At 39.9% G+C, this 20,331-nt stretch overlaps 2 long non-coding RNA genes and 1 pseudogene across 2 annotated transcripts; all 3 read right to left on the minus strand.

Annotated features, from left to right (window-relative positions):
• Positions 1–4,578: 4,578 nt before the first annotated feature.
• On the minus strand, positions 4,579–10,048 carry LOC9268286 (disease resistance protein RGA5-like; annotated as a pseudogene).
• A 5,045-nt stretch (positions 10,049–15,093) lies between these two features.
• Positions 15,094–19,871, minus strand: LOC136354002 (uncharacterized). The gene is made up of 2 exons (XR_010737661.1): positions 19,722–19,871; positions 15,094–15,571 (listed from the first exon to the last, which is right to left on the minus strand). It is a non-coding gene; the product is annotated as an uncharacterized lncRNA (long non-coding RNA).
• Positions 15,847–17,876, minus strand: LOC136354003 (uncharacterized). The gene is made up of 2 exons (XR_010737662.1): positions 16,951–17,876; positions 15,847–16,625 (listed from the first exon to the last, which is right to left on the minus strand). It is a non-coding gene; the product is annotated as an uncharacterized lncRNA (long non-coding RNA).
• Positions 19,872–20,331: the final 460 nt, after the last annotated feature.

Consider the following 20,331-nt stretch of genomic DNA (forward strand, 5'->3'; position numbering starts at 1 on the left):
AAATTTGCCTCAGATTATGGAAAATATCTCTATGAGTTAAGGAATTGCCGAAGTCCTACTCGGAAAGGGTAAAATCTTTAGTATATCGTGTCGGTTTACATATCTCCAAGTTTTACTTGGGGGTCAAGGTATTCCACGGTATAAAAGGGACCTCTAGGGAGAGGCAAAGGGCATCGCATCTAATCGCCAACACACCCACCAAAGTTTACGAAGCCGGAGTTCACGGAGCCAACTCGCTAGGAGATCTCGTCGAATCCCTCGACTACGATCTCGTCGGTATCGCTTGTTTCGGTTACTCTCTTTGTAATCTGTTCTCATCATCATCAATCTCATATAAACTGGATTAGGGCTATTACATGCTAAGGGGCCTGAACTTATATAATCCTTGTCTTTTGTCTGTTTTGATGTCGTACTACGTAGACCCCTGTTCCAACATACCCTAATACTCTATTCATCCGGTCCGCGAGTATCACTCGTCGACAGTTACGCAAAAACTTATTGCAAGTACATAGCAACAACAGATCCGGACTAAATAAAAATGTTCTGTTGTGGGCCAGCTCCACAAACCACTGGGTTTGTAAACATCGTTTTTTTTTAAAGACTGAAAAGCCTCATTGCAATTCATAGCGGATGGCCCAACAGAAGAACATGAAAATAGCCCATCTGAGCTATACTATTTTACTACTAAAACCTTTACGTTTTCATAATTATGCTCAAGTTCTTACATCTGTATTCCATTTAGCCCCTAAATATTTTTCAAATTTTGTAACTATAGTTAGATATTTTATATCTAGATTAATAGGTAACTAGAAAATCATCAGCACGCCAGTTGGCGTGCTTCAAAATTTATAGCCTGTGACATGATCAGAATAATTTTGCGAGTCTTTACATAATTAATTTAATTATCAAAGGTTGAGAGTGGAAGTACAATAGTAATATATGCCTTATTATGTTACCTTCTTGTTATTTAAAAATGCATGTTCAGTAAGAAATTACGTGTAGCTTTCATAAATTGGAAAATTTTGTTTGCGAGCTGTTGGATTTTCAATTATTATCATAGTCAATTGACCATGTCTAGCATCTGAAATCGTCAGAGCGATACAGTGCAACTGATATCATAGTCAATCTTTTTCTTTTACATTTTGAATTTTTTAAAAAGGTACATTGTAGAGGAGGCTCCGCTGTTAAATTTTACATTTTGGATTTTGGTTTGTTTCTCTATTTTTTAGCTCCCTATTTTACATATTTTGATTTTCAGTTGTGTTATCTTTTTTGTTTTTTTTTGAAGCTTCAATTTTAGAGATCTGTTTTTTTTACATTTTAATTTTCCATTGTTTTCTCTATTTATTTTTTGAGCTCCAGTTTCAAAGACCCGCCCAAAATAGGGGTGCAAGTGGGTCACCCGCGAACCCACTTATAGGTCAAAATAAACGAGTTTGCGGGTTAGTTTAGTTTATTAGTGGGTTTCGCGGGTAACCGCTTGCAACCTTAGTTCAAAAGCATCTAGGCTCTAGACTTGAGTTGTTGATTTTTCTCAAAAGAAAGTCTTGGCCCTATTGTTTCTTTTGACAACTATTTTTTCACTATAACATGTCATTATTTATTTTTCAATTTATGGTATTTCTCCTAGTTTTTCCTAAATTTTGTGTTGTATATCGTTTTTCGCTATGTAATGTTTATTCTAGGGTTAATATTTTTGAGATCATCCGAAGTATCTAGGTGTTCCTAATTTAATTTATTGACTATACTTCTACGAGCTTGAGGATTGTAAACATGAAAGCAGAGCGTAGCTAGCAGGCTAGCTGCAGGCTGCATCTTCTTTTTGCTCCACGTGTCAACATTTTGTAAGTCCATGTGGACCAATCAGGTAGGAGAAGAAAAATACTCCATCCGTCCCAAAATATAAACATTTTTGGACTTCAACACAGTCTTCGAGATTCTACTTTGACCAACAATATCTATAAAAGTAAGATGTTTTAAATAAAAAGAGTTGCATATTATGATAATTTATTTAATGATAAATCTAATAACATAAATTTTACATGGTTGGTTTTGTTTTATTTTTTTCTATTAATAGTCAAAGTTAAAAATGGTTGACTTGTCACTATTCTAAAAAATACTTATATTTTGGAATGGAGTGAGTAGCTAATATTTAATTAATCATATGCTAATGAGTTGCTTAGTTTTGCATGCGCTAGAGATTAGTTTCCAATATCACCATTTGAACACGGCCTTAATAAAGTTTGGCACTCTTCTTGATATTGCTGTCTAAAGCAAATATGACAATAAAAATTAATAGATGAAGTATTAAATAGTAGCCTTAATTATGTGAATACTGAAGGGGCAGCTCTTTGCCTTCTCCATGTGTGGAGTGATCTGGAAAGTTCATACGGCCTTTAGGAAATGTTTCTGCTGTGCTCATGCTCCATCCTCTCTACCACGTGGCAAATTTTTAGAGGATGTACGCTTGATTTTCAGGATGCCACGTGGACCAATCAAGTGCCAGGGATGGTACCCTGAAATCGGTTAGTAAGATTACGTTTGTATCTCTCAAAGGTAATTGCATAAATCATCATGTGGTTACTCTCATAGGATCTACCACAACTATTATTCATCCTCCTTGGAGCATTTAAAAATTGGACCTTGTGATAAGGACATCCTTGCTACCCATGACATAAACAAGGGATGAATTACATCATACATCACATAACGAAATTGAAGATGACGAAAACAAGTTGATGGTGAACTGACTCTTTGCTCAAGTTAACCCAAATATTTGTGAGAATTTTATATTACCAAAATGCTCTACCCTTTGTATTGCTAAATGCTTACACCCGAAGACATCATCACTACACCAAAAAAAATGGATTATGTCAAGGACGATAAGGGTTACGCCAAGCAGGGAATCAACCCATACACTACCAGCAGCTGACTACGCCAACAAGATGATAATTTACGCCGCAAAAGTCAACTTCCAAGGCTTGTGCGACCCATCCAATCATGAGATGGGTTGCATGGCATATATGGTTGGAAAGAAGGACAAGTCTACTTTCCAATGCAACAAACCCCATCTCAATATCATTTCCCAATGAGAAGTTAGAACATTTTTACTGAAGGCTGCGCAGTAGGTTGTGTGCGAACCCGAGAAAACTCTTTGCATTCTCAGTTTATGATCCCAAGTTCCCAACGTTGCCCATACACCGTGCACGGCTTGACTACCGATGGCTCCAAGCTTAGAACACATTACGGATGGCCGACCGGGCATGAGGCAGCTCGGGTACCCTTTGCGTAGGCCATGAGTGGCTCACGCACCCCCAATTACGCCTACGTCGGGATTACGGATGTAAACACATAGAGTGTACCGCCTACAACACGGTTTACGCGTGCGTGATGGCTGCTAGTTCGTGAGACGTGCTTGAAGCCGTGCACACTGCGCGTACGCGGAGATCGATAAGTGCCTACATTGTTCACGCCTACCCGTGGATCATGGACGAAACCACATCCATCCTACGCTAGCTCACAGTGTCGTTGTACGCGAGACATACGTGCTCGACAGATTGAGATGCGGTGACCGCCTAATCGAATCTTTCGGATATATACCGGCCTCTACATCCAACCGAGTATATACTGCATTTTACATCCATCCTATGCTAGCTCACAGTGTCGTTGTACGCGAGGGATATATACCGGCCTCTACATCCAACCAAGTATATACTGCATTTTTTTAATCGGGAACTTAGCCCATCTAATAGGGAACTTAGCCCTCAAATAACCCAATCTGAAATTCGTTCCTATGGAGATTTAAACTCAGGACCTTGGGGTGCTACTTAGGTCACTATAACCACTAGGCTACATGCCCTTTCACAACCAAGGAGGATTCATAATTTCTTATTTCTATGATTATTGATTTCTGTTGTGTAAAAATGGAAATATGGGAAAATACCACGGATTGTTTCCAACCGATTTTGGTTTATGCTTGATACTTGCTTTACTGTATTTGTTTCTGTTTCCAAGAAAAAAAATATCTGAATCTGATTTCGTTCTCAATGGTAGGAAGTCATTCTTTTGGGGACGGAGGTAGTACTTGACTAGGATTCTCACATTCCAATTCATTTTCAATCTTTCCAGATTTGATTTGAACTAGGACTTCTAATACTACTTGGACTAGATTCCCTCACATTGCAATTATTTGTTCGATTTTTTTTTTCGAATTTGGACTCCTTCCATATTAGACCCCATTTTTCAATTACGCAAACCTCCATGTGTGCTATATGGAAACATCAACTTCATGTGCACCGATTTTTAGCTGGAGTGTCTTGCATGACATCCTTGTCTGTCTGGACCCCAACTCCCCTTGAGTTTAGTCCCAACCCATCACGAACCACGACACCATGCTCCTCCAACCTCAAGCAAAGCTTGCACATGAACACCGACCAAACCATATTCCAAAGACAAGTTTCTCCCAAGTTAACTCATTTCCAGGCCCGGTCCTGTCAATTTAGTGGTCCGGAGCGAAGCTAGAAAGATGGGCCCTTTAATACAACTCTGATAATATAATGATGTTTCTAACAAATGTAATGCATAAAAAAAACATTCTTAGCAAACAAGTTGTATATCTTCCTCTCCTGTGCTTCCTAAATCTAAGTTCCTATGGCCTATGGGCTCCTATATCCATAGCATACATATATGGGGTTGGGCCCCTTGACTTCGAGGGCCTAGTGCGATGGCACAGCTCGACCCCCCTCAGGGTCGGACCTGCTCATTTCAGTGAAAACATAGTATATGTAATATACATGGATTATTATAAAATCAAACAAATTAAAACCAACACATATCTTGGCCAATTGTTCATCACAACATAATCATCACCATGATTTTACAGTTCCTACATGCTCAAGTCAAGTGTGGGGCTGTTGGGATTCATATGGATCTGTCTTCTAATTCCAGCCTCGACAACCTCGTGCATTTCCTCAGGGCAGTTGTTAAGATATAAATAGGCATGCTCAAGGGCAGAGAGGTTCTCCAGGCCAAAATCCACATGATCATGTGTCTTGTGCACATCGATGAATAATTTAAGTGTTCGAAGATTCTGCATGGCTCCTTGTGCAAACTCGATCTCCATGGTGTCACTCCAGTACTCGAAAAGTGATAGGCACTTGAATCGGTAGCTGATTATCAGCCTCTCATCCCTGTCCACTGTGGGTTTCTCCACTCCTAGATAGAGACGACTAAGAGATGGTATGCTCCCAAGTATTTGCAGGTCCCTCTCTTTCAGTGTGTCTAATTTGATAGTTAGATTGGAGAGGGTGGATAGGGAGACCATCCAGTTTGGCACTGCATGGATGGTGCTATTCCACATGCCAATGGAACAAAGCTGTTGAGGTCTAGGAGATGAATCATCACATGCAGAATCTAGGCTGCCAAAGCAACCAGCTATTGTGAGGTCCTCAAGGCTGACCAGATTAGATAAACATCGGTGCAAAGGTTCCTTCCAGCTCGTTTCCCATCCTTGGAACTCAATATGCAATCGCCTGAGCTCGGTCAGCTTGCCAAGATCGTGCACATTGGTTAGAGATCCGATGAGGATTCTTCCTTTAAGTTCTTGCAGATACTTTAGACTCCCAAATCCATCTGGTATTCGGGTTTTCAAGTAGACATTGAGGTACAAAATTTGTCCTAGTCGAACAAAGGTGGATGGCAAATCTTCTATTTCGATGCCATTTATGCACAGTACCTGTAAAGATTGTAGATTCTCGATCTCTCTCGGGATCTCTGTAACAGATGTCCTGGACAGGTTCAAATACCTTAGGTGAAACAAGTACAAGCAAATATCCTTGCAGTGATTGTTATCCACTTTCTTGCAGCCACTTAAGTTCAATACACGTAATAGTGGGAAGCTTGAGTAGGCAGGAAATGAATTGAAGCCTTTGAAAAAAATTAGTGACCTGACATGCGACAAGTTCGAAATAGATAACTGCTTGAAATCATCTTCATGTGCGTTTTCATTCTCTATTTTACTGGCCAACATACTCGCTATGGTAATGATAGCCAAGGGTACTCCGCTACATTTCTTCAAAATTCTCTCTGACAATTCAGCCAACTGAGGAGGACATTTGTCTTCAGCACCAAATATTCTCAGATTAAACAATTTCCTTGAGTCAACATGACAAAGAGGTTTTAGTTGATAAACACCACCAACTTCTTTTGCAACATCAACATTGCGAGTTGTTGTGATTATTCCACTTCCATTTTCACTATCAACAAAAGAACACTTGATCTTTTCCCAGGCAGATATATCCCATATATCATCAATGACAATTAAGTACCTATAAGGAAATATGAGAAGACCAATTACTTGATTTTTTTTCCTTTCAGTATGATATAGCTAATTAAGTGAAATGGTATTTATAAAAGAAAATCTGAGGGCACCAAAATAATTCATACTACCTTCGGTTTTTAATAGATGTGTTTAATTGTAGATGCATGTTTGACCATTCATCTTAGTCTAAAAATTCGTGCAGATATGAAAAATGTAAGTCACAATAAGTAGCTTTGATTATAAACCAAGTCACAATAAAACGAATGGTTCTTTTTTAGTAAGACAAATAGTCAACCCTATATCCACAAGTCAACGGTATCATTTATTAAAAACCGGAGAGAGTAGCAAGGTAGACATAAGGATGGATGGATACAAGAACATGAAACTGAGAAAGTACAGCACTAACGCACCTCTCTAGGTGACTGTGGTAATTAAATTTCTATGGCAACTATAAGGGGCGGATCCAACGGGGGTGCTGGGGGGACCTGAGTTCTCGCTACCCCGCTGGATCACCATTAATAGAAGGAGAGATGAAAGGGGAAGAAGAGGAAGAAAATGAAGAGTAGGGGGGGTGAAGAAGGAAGAAGGAGATGAGTCCCCCTTCAATCTGGTTCTGGATCCGCCCCTGGCAACTATGGTACACTTGGTACAATAATATTTTTCAAAATTTTAATTGATACATCGTTGACATTACTAAAGCACTCACTATATGTGTTCAACATTCATAAATCAAACTCACATGTTCAGAAAAAAAACTTAAGTCAGAAGAATACTAATCAAGAGCACATGATACTGATTTAGAAAAGTCCCTTGCTTTGTGCAACTAAAGCATATTTAAAAATGCATGCTATATGCAAAACTAGTGAATACCCCACGCACTACAGCGAGAAATTTTAAAATAATTCCCAGAAAACTTGGAAATCATGTACTCGTAATGCCTGAAAAGAAACTATTTTCAGAACTATAGCAGTTTACGTGGAATTGCAACACTATATGACACATGGATGGTTATGCTCGATCCAGAATGAGAGATCCAACGCTATTGGACCGGTTATTTTTGAAAATGCCCAAAATGCCCTTTACAAGATTGACAATTAATTGATTTATCCTATTAGAAATTTCATAAATTTATTATTATTATTATTGTGTATCCCCTCACACAATATATAAGTTTGTGTATACTATGTTTCAAACGAAACATTCATGTGTTTTTTTATAAAGTTATTCCTTGCAGCATATGAGAGAGGAATCATATACACAAAATAAAATAACACAAAAATATTTTGTGTAGCATAAGGAAGATTGTTTACATTAAAAACAACAATAAAAATACTATATGTAGCATATAATAGACAAATTATGTTTTATAAAAGACTGGTAATCCTAGTGTTTAATATATATACAAACTTCTATGCCATATAAGGAAGCTAAAAAGAAAAAACCATTTTTTTAACTTTTAATAGGATAAATCCATCAACACTGTATGTCTATAAGGGTATTTTGGGTATTAATTTTAAAATTATCCAACCCAATAGTATATTATAGAAACAACAGATAAACTCAATGATATATTATACAATCAATGGCAAATCACTGAACTGATGTACATAGAGTAAATTTTCTCTTCATTTTATTTTATAATTTTTACTTTATTTCTCTTGTTTAGTATATTTGTATTGAAACACTTTAGCTGACTAATAAAATATCTTGGCATGCTCTTGGCGACGTATATGCATGTTGGTACTAAAAGTCCAAACAAATTTGACTACCGTCTTCTCAGAATTCCTGCTACCAATCAAAACAAAATTTACTTCCCTCCGCTTCAATGACGTACACTGTTGCTTGAGCTGATCCAACTCGGTTTTCCTTGGCAAGACTACTCATATAGCTGATATAATACTTACTCAACAAAGTACAAAGTTACTACTAGACTATCTACGAGTGTAAAATAGAAGATTACGTAATAAAAAAATACAGAATTGACCGTTTGATTAGACCATAGGAAAACACAGAAATTGAATGAGAGAGAGACTCAGAGAAAATTTTTCAAGGTTGAAGCTCTTGCTAAGTTTCCTCTAAATCTATACGTAATAGTAAGATATTCCATAGGATTTCAGAAACTCTAATCCTTTATATCAAATGGCCAAATAGAAAATGATTTGAATCCAATGAAACTTCTTTATAAATCCTTCTAATCAAAAGGACCCTAGTCAATATCATTTTAGCTTCTATCCGGCACCATACAAGCTACGTTTAGCTCATGGTAAAACCCAAATCCACTTGCTCATTTTACTACGGTCATTGCTTGTGTAATTATCTAGCTTGCATACACATACTTTGTTCTTAAGCATACTTATTTGATCTTTGCTCTCATGACTACAAAGTAATATCCTACAACAGATACGTAGGTATAAGTCAATATATCATAGACATATATACATATATTAAGGCGAGTCTCATCATGAATTATAATTTGAGGATACCAGCCACTACAATTTAGTAACAGATCATAATGATTATGCATACACATATATGAACCACTTATACGCACCTTTTGTTTCTAAGGAATTCTCTCAGTTCTGCGATGAGTTGTGCTTCATCCCATGTTACCTCATTGATGTTCCGATACTTTTTCTTATCAAACTGATGGAGCATATTCTTGAATATCTTCTCCATGTTAGGAGTAAGAGAGACGGGAACAAAGGCAAAGCAATAGAATTGTGTTTTAAGCCTCTCATACACAACATTAGCCAGAGTCGTCTTTCCTAATCCTCCAACTCCGACAATCGAAACTATCTTCAATTTCTGCTTCGACTCTTCACTCACATCCCTTTTTCTTTTTCTTATCGATGACTCGCCTGTCCCCATTAGCATTCTTACAAGCTCATCGCTCTTCTCATCGATGCCAACAAACTCGTTTACCCTTTTATACAAGGCTATCAACGGTTGGTCCTATAGGCTTGGTCAAAACGCCATCAACCTTGTACCTATCATGCCGATCATTCACCTCCTTGATGCGGCTCTTGATCCCTTTGATGTCCGTGCCGATCTTGTGGCGAAACTTGGCTCTGTTCAGCAAATCCATGCTTCTGTAAACAAAGCCCCCGAAGCTACACGAGTTGTTCGGCGTACGGCTGTCGATACACACCATGAACTCGTCGACGCTGTCCTCGATGTCATACGACAGATCCCTGACGTCCCTAGCCCAGATCTTGACTTGGCGGTCAGGCGGTTGGTCGATCGGCGCCTCAGAAACCTTGAGGAGTGCAGCCTCCATGCTCTCCAGCTCGGATTTCAAGAAGGTGATCTCCTCCCTGAGGTTCCTGTGAAGCTTATACTCCTCCTTGAGCAGGTTGCCCAGCTTGGACAGCAAGGCGCCCATCGCCCCAGTCACCACCTCCATCCACGCTCCAGCTCTGCTGATCAAACTAAGTTTGGCTTTAATTTCCAACGACGGCCGATCGATCGAGAACCTACAGGGTTCCAATATCCCCAAAATCAAAGTGCCCTAGCGAAAAAAAATCAATCAAGCCTTTTATATATATCATGAAATATGTGGAACAAGAAACACACAGGAGAATCGCACTCAATTTTCCATAAGCCAACGAACCTTAATTAGCGCCCGCGGCGCGAGCGCGACGGCCGGCGGTCGCGTAGAGCAATCGACATGATGGCGGGTCGCCGAGGTAGCTAGCTGCAGCCTGCAGTGAAAGCAGAGATCGAGATTACGGCAAGGGACAGACGCTAGCAGACAGCTATAGCAGCATGTTTTTTTTTTTTTACTGTACCAAGAAGAAAATATGGACGGTCTAGATGCAACCTGATCACAAGAGAGGGACACACACAACACAGACAGGGACAGGGCAATAATTGATCGAGTTCCTTTGAAAAGAAAAAAAAAAAGGGTTCACTGTTCACAGCTTCATCGCACCATTACACCAGTACAGGTCTCTTGCACTGATTCTTCGCTGGTAGTAACTCGGAAACCTCAGTGTAAGAGGGAATTTTTCTACAGGAATTTCGAGAAGTCGGAAACAAGGGAAAGTTCTGCGTAATACTACTTGTTACGTGTAGGAAAATTCCTATATAAACCGCCATTGACCTAACATATATAGGCAGAAGAGAAGCGAAAGTCCTAAGGGGGCGATCGATCGCTCCGTATTTTTTTTTCCAAACACATGCAACACAGTATTTCCGAATCTGAGCACGCCAAACCCACATTTTTATTTATAGGCAAGATGCAACGGTGATTCTATTCAACCGGATGTCAACAATCTAATTGGATGCTATATTGAATAAGTACGTGTATGTATAGACCAACAGTCCACCTCCTCTTAGCCGGTTAGCATTTGATTTAGAAATTGGAACAACATAGTAGGTGTAACATTTTTCTACATTTCAATCTAATTCATCCACGAGGATCATCAAAATCATAATTTGTGTTAATAATCTTCACTTGTTTTGTAGAGCAGTTTTACTTATCAGCTTTTACAAATCATTGTAGCATGCATATAATTTTTTGTACAGTAAATCTAAATATAGCTAAGTAAGAGACCAACACGATAGCCGCGAAGAAGAGTTACCGAGGATACTGATTTCCGCATGTTACTGATAGTAACAAGGCGGTCAAAAGCTCGTTAATCTCTTGGACATTTAAGTAAACAAATTATTTTATTCAACATAAGGTAAATCTGATTGACTTGGGCATATGGGCATGTCATTTAGAAATAGAAATTCAAATATCGTGTGTTTACATTTGTAATTAAAAGGTTGCATGTGCTTATATACCAAAAAATCGGTCGATCGCTCCAAGCAATCGGTCCCCTCCCTACATCGATCACCCCCTTCTTCACGTGGTTTCTTTTTTTTTACCGCATTACTTTTCTATTTTAGTAAATTTATACACCCCAAGTTTACACATCTAAAGTTTATACATCTAAAGTTTAGAGACCCAAAGTTTACAAGTCAAAAGTTTATATATATCCGATTCAAATTTGAATTTGAATTCAAATATTTTTTATATATAGTATTTCTATACATTTAAAGTTTATACACCTAAAGTTTACAGAACCAAAGTTTATATATCCGATTCAAATTTGAATTTAAATTCAAATATTTTTTATATATAGTATTTCTGTACATCTAAAGTTTATAAACCTAAAGTACATTTAAAATTTATACACCTAAAGTTTATAGACCCAAAGTTTATAAATCAAAAGTTTATATATCCGATTCAAATTTGAATTTGAATTTGAATTCAAATATTTTTTATATATAGTATTTCTATATATAAATTTTTCTAACTTTTGTTTTTTTATTTTTTTAAAATTTATGGTGTAGTAGGAAGAGAAGAAGGGGAGGAGGAAGGGGGGAGTAGTGTGTTAGGGAGGATGGGGATCGATCGCTTGGAGCAATCGATCGCCCATTAGCACCACCCGAAGAGAAGGGGTTTTGGCGGGGTTAAAGAAAAGAAAAAACAGGGAAATACGAGCTGTCCGAAATATAAGCACTTTTAGTATTTAAAATTTATACCAAAATATTCATAACCACATCTTATTTATTGAGGGGCACTATAGTGTTTTCCTCTTAACTTATCTATGCTTAACAACCTAACATATATTTATATTTTGAGAAATTTTATGGTCTTTAGCCTTAGGTACCAAAATTTTACTCTAAAAATTTTGATACCTCGAGATATCTTGCACATGTGTTACTAAGTTTTACACTAGAAAATACTGGTATCTTCCGATATCTTCTCAAGAATTATAAAATTACTCTTATATTTTAAACAAAAGAAAGTGATTGGGTAGCTATTTTTACATGATCGACTATAATTTGGCCTTTACTTCAAAGAAGCTCCAGCCACTTATTACAAATATCCGCTCAACATAGAGCACAACGAATTACTCACAAAGAGCACAGGAAATTCAGGAAGTGAAACAAAGACTATAGACCACCAGCACTCGATAAAGAACCAATACTTATTGGAACCTATACTTAAGTCTCCATCCGTAGTTGACGTAATCTACATAATTTTGTCTCTAGCTTATGGCATGCATCATACATGTATTGATGCCCTCATATCACCTTTGTAGTTATGTCCAAAACTAGAACCAGTACGTTGCCCTGAAAAGTATCGGCATAAAAGATTTAGATGGAGATTTATCGAAGACCATATCGTTTCTACTAAGCAAGAGAGCGCAACATACAGTGGATGCTCTTACAACAAGGATCAGTTTCTTTGTTTTTGGATCAATAGAGCCAATTCTCAAATATATGTGATATACTATTAGAAGGATATATATAGACCAAAAGAGAAATATACTGATCTCCATACAAATTTAGCGAAGTGGCAATTTAAAAAAAAATTAAATGATATATCGTCCTATTTTTCATGCAAAAAGAATATCTCAAACTGTACCGACAGAGATCAGATGGACTTGGTGCGGAAGCGCTTCCTCAGCATGCTGCTGCCCGATGAAGGCGTGGTCACCGGCGACACCACCTGCGGTGGGGGCCTCTGTGCCTGGGTGTGGAGGCCACCTGCCTACTTAAGCTCAGGGAGAGCAACATGTGTGGCACCGAAGGGTAATATAGGAGGTGTGAGCGTCGAGTGGCGGAGCCAGAAATTTTCTAAAGCTAGGGCTCGAGTAGGGCTCAACTAATAGGATATTTCTTCTCTCAAAAAAAATACATAGTGATTTCAAAGGATTTAGGCATGTTTATAGAGGCAAGCCTAGGGCTCAAGCCCAAGCTGTCCTAGGCTTGCCTCCGCCCCTGGCGTCGACAGAGAGATGGATTGCTCGTCGTCATACTCCGAGCCATCTGATCAGCCGGAGTCAGACTCGTTGCCATTGACACCGAGAAGCGGACCTTGGGCGTCTCCTCCCCATGGTGCGGCTGGCCATGGAGCACAATCGGTGGCATGGGCGGCACGGGCAAAGCCAGCGAAGGAGGTGGCGACGACGTGGACCCCTCGGCCAATCGGTGGCCCATCGTCCCATCACTCAGGTAGCACACCTGCGAGCATTCTGCAGCCGGTGTGCGTAGTGACATAGGAGAAGGGGATAGAGAGAAGGAAAGAAGAGGGATGGGAGAGCTGACATATGGGTCTAGGGGTATTTATGATATTCGACATAATTTATCTCTCCTATTCAACCGAAAATTAATATTTTAATAGGTTCAGTTTCTACCAGTAAAGATTCAACTTTTGAGAGTGTCTTGATCTAAAAACATCACTCTTATGTGGTGTCTTACAGTTAAAACTACGAGGTGATACTATTTTATAGCCCTTGACTTAACATCAGTCCTTGATGAAAGATGAAGGATAATTTTGTTGCACGAAGTTGGGGAAAGGAAAAAAGGATTTATTTTGGTGTATTAACGTTTACAGGTATTATAATGTTGTCTTAACAGTTAGGTGGAAATAGTCTCTAGATGTCATGTATTACACAATAATATGTGAGCCATTCAAATATAATATATACACTAGCAATCATGCCCGTAAGTTGCAACAGGAATAAAAAAAACAGAAATTGCTTTGCACCGTACATTTGATGCTACACATTATTGTCGGACGTTGCATCTCTACTGTGGAGTTGACGTGAATACTATTTTTATCCATCCGGTCTACGCAAGCCCAGACACACACAAATTCATTCTCCAAATTCATCTGCTTTGATGTGATGCGGTTTGCCAACTTTGGCCTAAAACATAAACTCATCTGAACTATGCAAGCCTAGCCATACACAGATTCATTCCCTAAATTTTTCTACTTTGATGTGATGTAGTTTGCCAACTTAGGCCCAAAACTCAACGAGGTTGCAATGTTTGAGTACGACGATAGTGACAATGACAAAAGTTACTTCCTCAGGTTCTCCGGCCAGATGAGTAGATGCTGTTCTGTCGTCACAGCGTCCATGTCGTAGTGGTCATGGTGGCTGGCATAGTCAAACGGCATTGCATTAAAATGTTCTTGTAGAATGCGTCCAAGGGACTGTGTAATCCACTACCCCACCGGCCCCCGTAACCCATCCAGTCGCTCTCACCCCTTCTGCATGGCCGCTCTTGATATCCTGCACCGACCAGACCATGCCTACTCACTGTCGCTGGTGCCATCGCCATCTTCACTGTTGTGATGACCCTATCACCACGACAAGCTCGTCTCTTCATCTGGTAGCGGTGACCCCTTTCCTCGTCCTCCTTTCTCATGTGTGTACGTAGCTAGCTTCCATCCAGGTCCAATCATAAGGTTTGGGTGGCGTAGGATAAAATTAAAAAGACAAATTCTGTTACATGACATCGTTATTTTGTGATTTTAACTGTAGAAAATTGCACAAAGTGAATTTTGAGAAACAACGGTATGTAAGCGTGAAAATTAGCTCATAGACATCGTATCCATTAGAATATTCATTTATGGTTAAAAGAGGAGAGAGAAACTGTAGGATCGAATCACAAGAACTAAGCCAACCAGAGGGGGGGTGAATGGTTGGTATACCCAAAAACCGAAAACTTTTAGCGGAAATAAAAGTTACCCTCGAAATTGATGGATCGCGGTCTGACCGAAGTAGTTGCGCCGGTCTGACCGCCTGATGAACGTCGGTCTGACCGATGTAGATTGATCGGTCGAACTGCTGAAAACGCCTGTCGCCGACTCCTGTAGCTGCCGGTCTGACCGTCGTGTGCCCGCCGGTCGGACCGCCGAGATGCCGCCGGTCTGACCGCCGGTGCGCCGCCGGTTAGACCGCCGAAACCCGGTGAAACACAAATCGAAGAACTCTTAAAGTGGATGACGACTTTATTACTTCTCTCTGTGTTTACAAAGTGCAACAACAGCACTCCTTACAAAAATTTCGACTAAACTCGAAACTCTAACTCAAAACTCAACTCAATTGCTCTCTAAAACGATACCGGGAAGCCTCACGCTCCCCCTCTATTTATACATGAGGTAGGCAGCCTAAAGCCACGAACCAAACTCATACTAGGAGTCCTAAACACCTTAGGAAACCCACTAGTACAAGAAAGAAACTTTACATAACCAAACGTACCAAATTTGGACTCCTTCTAAATTCGACTCCGCATCCCATACGCACACAATTCCTCTATCGTATGCCATATGGAATCTCCATCAACCACGTGCATCAACTCTTGCCTAAGTATCCCGCATGATCTCTGACCACCACGGACGTCGTCTTATCCTCAAGCCGACTCCCGGTCCATCACCGCAAATACTCTCCCGAGACATCGAGTCACCTACACATGGAACAAACAAATAAACCATATTCCGAGACCAAGCTATCTCCAACTTGACTCATTAGCAGCAAACAATAGTATTACATACGTATAGTATCCATCTAGAAGCCATAATCATGGAATAAACTCGGATATCCAAATAAACAACCCGAAACCGAAACCGACACAGTATAGGCCGGTCAGACCGCGGGCTGCGCCGGTCTGACCGCGCATTACACGCCGGTCTGACCGGCTACCAGAGCCCGGTCTGACCGGTCCACATAAAACCACAGCAGTACCTGTATATTCACCTGTGAAATCCAATCATCTCCAAAACCACTTCGTGAATAAATTCCAAATAACAAAACCAATAAACTCCAATGCCCAATTGTTCATCACAGAATAATAATAAAAAAACATCTTTGATTTTACAGAAACCATGTGAAAGTTCTAAAGTACCCTTGGGCCCACTTTTCGGATCTCCCATCACACATGCCGGTTTTATTATGGATTGATTACTCAGTCTAAACAGTGACTTGGCACTGTTCATCTTCTTTCTTAGATCGATCCAGAAACGAGCAGCGGAGAGATGGGTGAGGCCGGGCGTCACGACTCCAGCAAGGGAACGGCCGTGATGGCGGCGGCTGAGTGTGTCTTATGGTGTGACTCTTTCATAGGTGGCGGCAGCCAGCAATGAGGAGGATCAAAATGACGGGAACGGTCCCGGGGGAGAGAGAGAAACATCAGCACTGAGCTCCGGTGGTGAACGTGACCAGGTGCGCGCGTCAAAATGTGTTCCCGGACAAGGACTAACGTTGAGACGATGCGGTGCTACCGGCGAGACGTTGCTGTCGTCGTTGCCACCGGCCGTGCGCGCGTCTCAGCTCCCTGCTGCACCCTCCCTTGCTCTCCCGCTACGGCCCCGTCTAGCTTGCTCTCCTCTTGCACTCCACAAACACGTACGTCATACGACGGGCCATGCACCAGGCCAGCTCCCTCGCACTGGACTACCTCGCCATGCATGGCTGTAGTGCATCACGCCGTGCAAGCACACACCAGGCATGCCGTTGCTCACCTGGAAAGGAGAAGGAAGTATAAAGGAAAGAGGAAATACTCCGTCCGTATTTTAATGTATGACGTTGTTAACCTTTCGACCAACGTTTGACCATTCGTATTATTTAAAAATTTTGTGCAAATATATGAAAATATTTATGTCATGCTTAAAGAACATTTGATGATGAATCAAGTCACAATAAAATAAATAATAATTATATAAATTTTTTGAATAAGACGAATGGTCAAACGTTGGACAAAAAATCAACGACGTCATACATTAAAATATGAAGGTAGTAGAAAGGAAGAGCTTGAATATGACAAGTGAGTCTAAGGGTATTATTTACTCTTTATGTTGTTTCTCTCTCCCATCCAACAAGAAATTAATATTTTAATGGGTGCGATGTCCGATGGTAAATTACCATATTTTGATAGTGTGTTTCTCCAAAGATTGACTTTTGGCATGTCCAAAAGCTAAAACCTCAAAGTCATAGTGGCCTACAGCAAAAATTGTCTTAATTTAATGGATGGAGTGCCCTGTGAAATAACCACATATACACACATATACAGAGTGTGTTTCTTCAAAAGTGACTTTGTGCGGGATACTACAGCTAAAACCACAAAGTCGCGATATCATGTAGCAAAATAGAGTCCATATAAAAATACAATTTGGAATTAACAAAAAATCGATATTAAAAATAAGGAAATTGAAAGAAGAATCTAGAGTGCATATAGGAATTTATAACTAATTGAAATTCGAAATAAAAAATAATAAAAGTAAAAGTAAAGTTTAAATCCATATAGAAATATAACTAAAATTGATAAATGAAAAATAAGAAATATTGAAAAAAAAAGTCTAGAGTTTATATAGAAATATAATTTAGAAATAAGTGAAATTTAAAATTAAAAATAAGCAATGTTAAAAGATGAGTTTAGAGTACATATAAAAATACAATTAGAAATAATAGAAATTCGGAATTAAAAAAATAAGGAATATTAGAAGAATAGTCTAAAACCATAGAAATATAATTTACAAATAACAAAAATTTAAAATAAAATAATAATAAATATTATGAAAAAAATATAAAGATATTAGCCGCGCAATATACGCCAGCCACCATGCTATTCAGTAAGGGGGTGTTTATTAAGCCTAATTAATCCATCATTAGCAAATGTTTACTGTAGCACCATATTATCAAAATCATGGAGTAATTAGGTGTTGGGGAAGAAGAGGCACAAAGAGTGGCTGATCTGTTTAATTGTAAGAGAGGAGAGCTACCTATCACTTATTTGGGGATGCCTGTCAGTGATCTGAAGTTGATAGCAAAAGATTTGTCAATCCCAGTCTCAAAAATAGAAAAAAGATTAGCTACATGGAAGTGTAGCTTTCTACCTTATGGGGGCAAATCCATTCTAATCAATTTCTTCTCTCCAGCATCCCTATGTATATGATGGGATTCTACTTACTACCAGCACAGGTTCATCATAAGATGGATGCTATCAGAGCTAGGTTCTTTTGGGAAGGTTTGGATGGAAAGAAAAAATACCACATGATTAGATGGGATGCCCTTTGCAGACCCAAAGAAGATGGAGGTCTTGGCTTTATTAATACTAGAGTAATGAATGAAGCTCTTCTTTGCAAATGGATTTATAAATTAGAATCTGGCAATACCAGCCCTTGTTGTGAATTGCTTAGGAAAAATACTTCTCAAATGGGGGAGGGTTTTTCCAATCTTCTGCCGAAGGGTGCTCACAATTTTGGAAAGGACTTCATGAAGTGAAAAGGTGGACGAAATTTGGCAGTGCATATAAAATTGGTTGTGGGGAGTCTATCCAGTTCTGATGATATTTGGTTAGGGGAGTCTCCTTTGAAAATCCAATTCCCTTACATTCACAGTATCTACAGTGGCCCTGACAAGACTGTAAAACAAATGTTGTCTGAAGGGGAGTGGGAAATTGAATCTTAGGAGATCTTTAGGTCAAGATGAACTACCTGACTGGCTAAGGTTGCAGGACTTACTTGGTACAGTCCAGCTAACAACAGAGAGAAATATTATGGTGTGGAAACTGAACCAATCTGGGAAATTTACAACAAAATCCCTATACAAGGAAATTGTTTTTGGGGGTGTTAAAGACATTATGCTTCAGGAACTTTGGAAATCCCCAACCCCCCCCCCCCCCTAAAAACAAGAGTGTTTATGTGGGTGATGTTGAAAGGGAGAATCCAAGTAGCTAAATAGCTCAAAAAAATGAACTGGCCAGGTAGCCCTCTCTGCAAGCTGTGTGGCTTGGAAAAGGATACAAATCACCTCATGTTCAGGTGCCCACCGGCTTGTTTTCTCTAATGCTGTTATAGAGATGCTTTTAGGTGGAATACGGTCCCTACTTCTAAAAACGATCTTCTGAATCTTTTTCAGAATCAGAGGAGATCAGATATTAGAGTGTTGTGGTGTTGTTTTGTTGTAGGAGCTTGGGCTATTTGGAGTATGAGGAATGATTGGGTCTTTAACCAGTGGCGTAGCCAGGAAATTTTCGTTGGGTAGTCCTGTTTCACAAATCACAAATTTATATTACATACCAAAATTTTTCGAACACCATAAATCCATACTTGTTGATAAATCTGCACTGGAAAAACCACACATGCTAATTTTATCACTATGATTTTAGATAGAAATAGAAACAACATGTACCAAAGGCCTAAAAAATTAAAATTCAACATGATTATCAATTTTTTTCTCAAAAAGAAACATGATCATCAATTTGCATTTGTAGAACTTAATTGGGAAAGCATGCATTGCTCCGATTATACTATTTTAATTCAAACGAAAGCAATGTTCTAGATGGCATCAAAATTAGAGCTCGCCTGTCATGTATGAATGCGCAAGAAATGTATTTGCAGACAATTAGTTCTTGTGTCACTGAAATAAAAATTGGAAACGCAAAACCAGATCCCAGCACAGCAGTAATTCAGTAAACAATATTTGCAGAATACATTTTTGATTTATGTGGCAGTCCTAATGCAGCAATGACTATGAAAGAGTGCATATATCTCTAGAATTCAATCACTCTTACTAGTTCCTGAATCAAAATCAATTCAATCACTCTGAAAGAACATTACCTAGTTTTAGAGAGCACAAAATTAGTTAAGCAGGCTGGCCAGGGGTCTTGGGCTCCCGGCGCCAGCGGCTGATGGCGCCTGCCTCGCGGTGACCAGCCAGTGGCAGCGTGGTCGCCATGGTGCCTTGGCGCGGCGGTTCCTCGACCCTCTGCCGCTCCGTGGATTGAGCAGCCGGGAGGGCAAATGACGGCAGTGGCTCGGCGCCTCGGTCGGCGACGGACAACGGGAGTTGGGGAGACTGAGGCGGATGCTGCGAGACCGTGGCGAGAGAGAGGTGAGCGGAAGAGGCCGGGAGGGGAGGAACAGCGACGGCGTGGAGCGGCAGTCATGCGCGTGCGAGAGAAGCGGCGGCGGCTGAAGCGAACTCCCCAACCCTAGCCACTCTCGTTTCATTGGTCTGACTTATTGGGCCTAGCTGAGCAACTGGGCTGATATTTTTTGGGGGGTTAGGGGGTCGCTGGGCCAAATTCGGGGGTAGTCCCGGGCCCACCAGGACTACCCCTGGCTACGCCCTGTCTTTAACAATATTCTTTTGCGAAATGTTGTTTCTTTGCCTCACAAAGCCCTGTCATTCATGTTACAGGAAAGCTTTGGCATCAACTCAACTAAG

The sequence above is a fragment of the Oryza sativa genome, chromosome 11 (genome assembly GCF_034140825.1).
Source record: "Oryza sativa Japonica Group chromosome 11, ASM3414082v1".
In the NCBI taxonomy this organism is placed as follows: domain Eukaryota; kingdom Viridiplantae; phylum Streptophyta; class Magnoliopsida; order Poales; family Poaceae; genus Oryza; species Oryza sativa.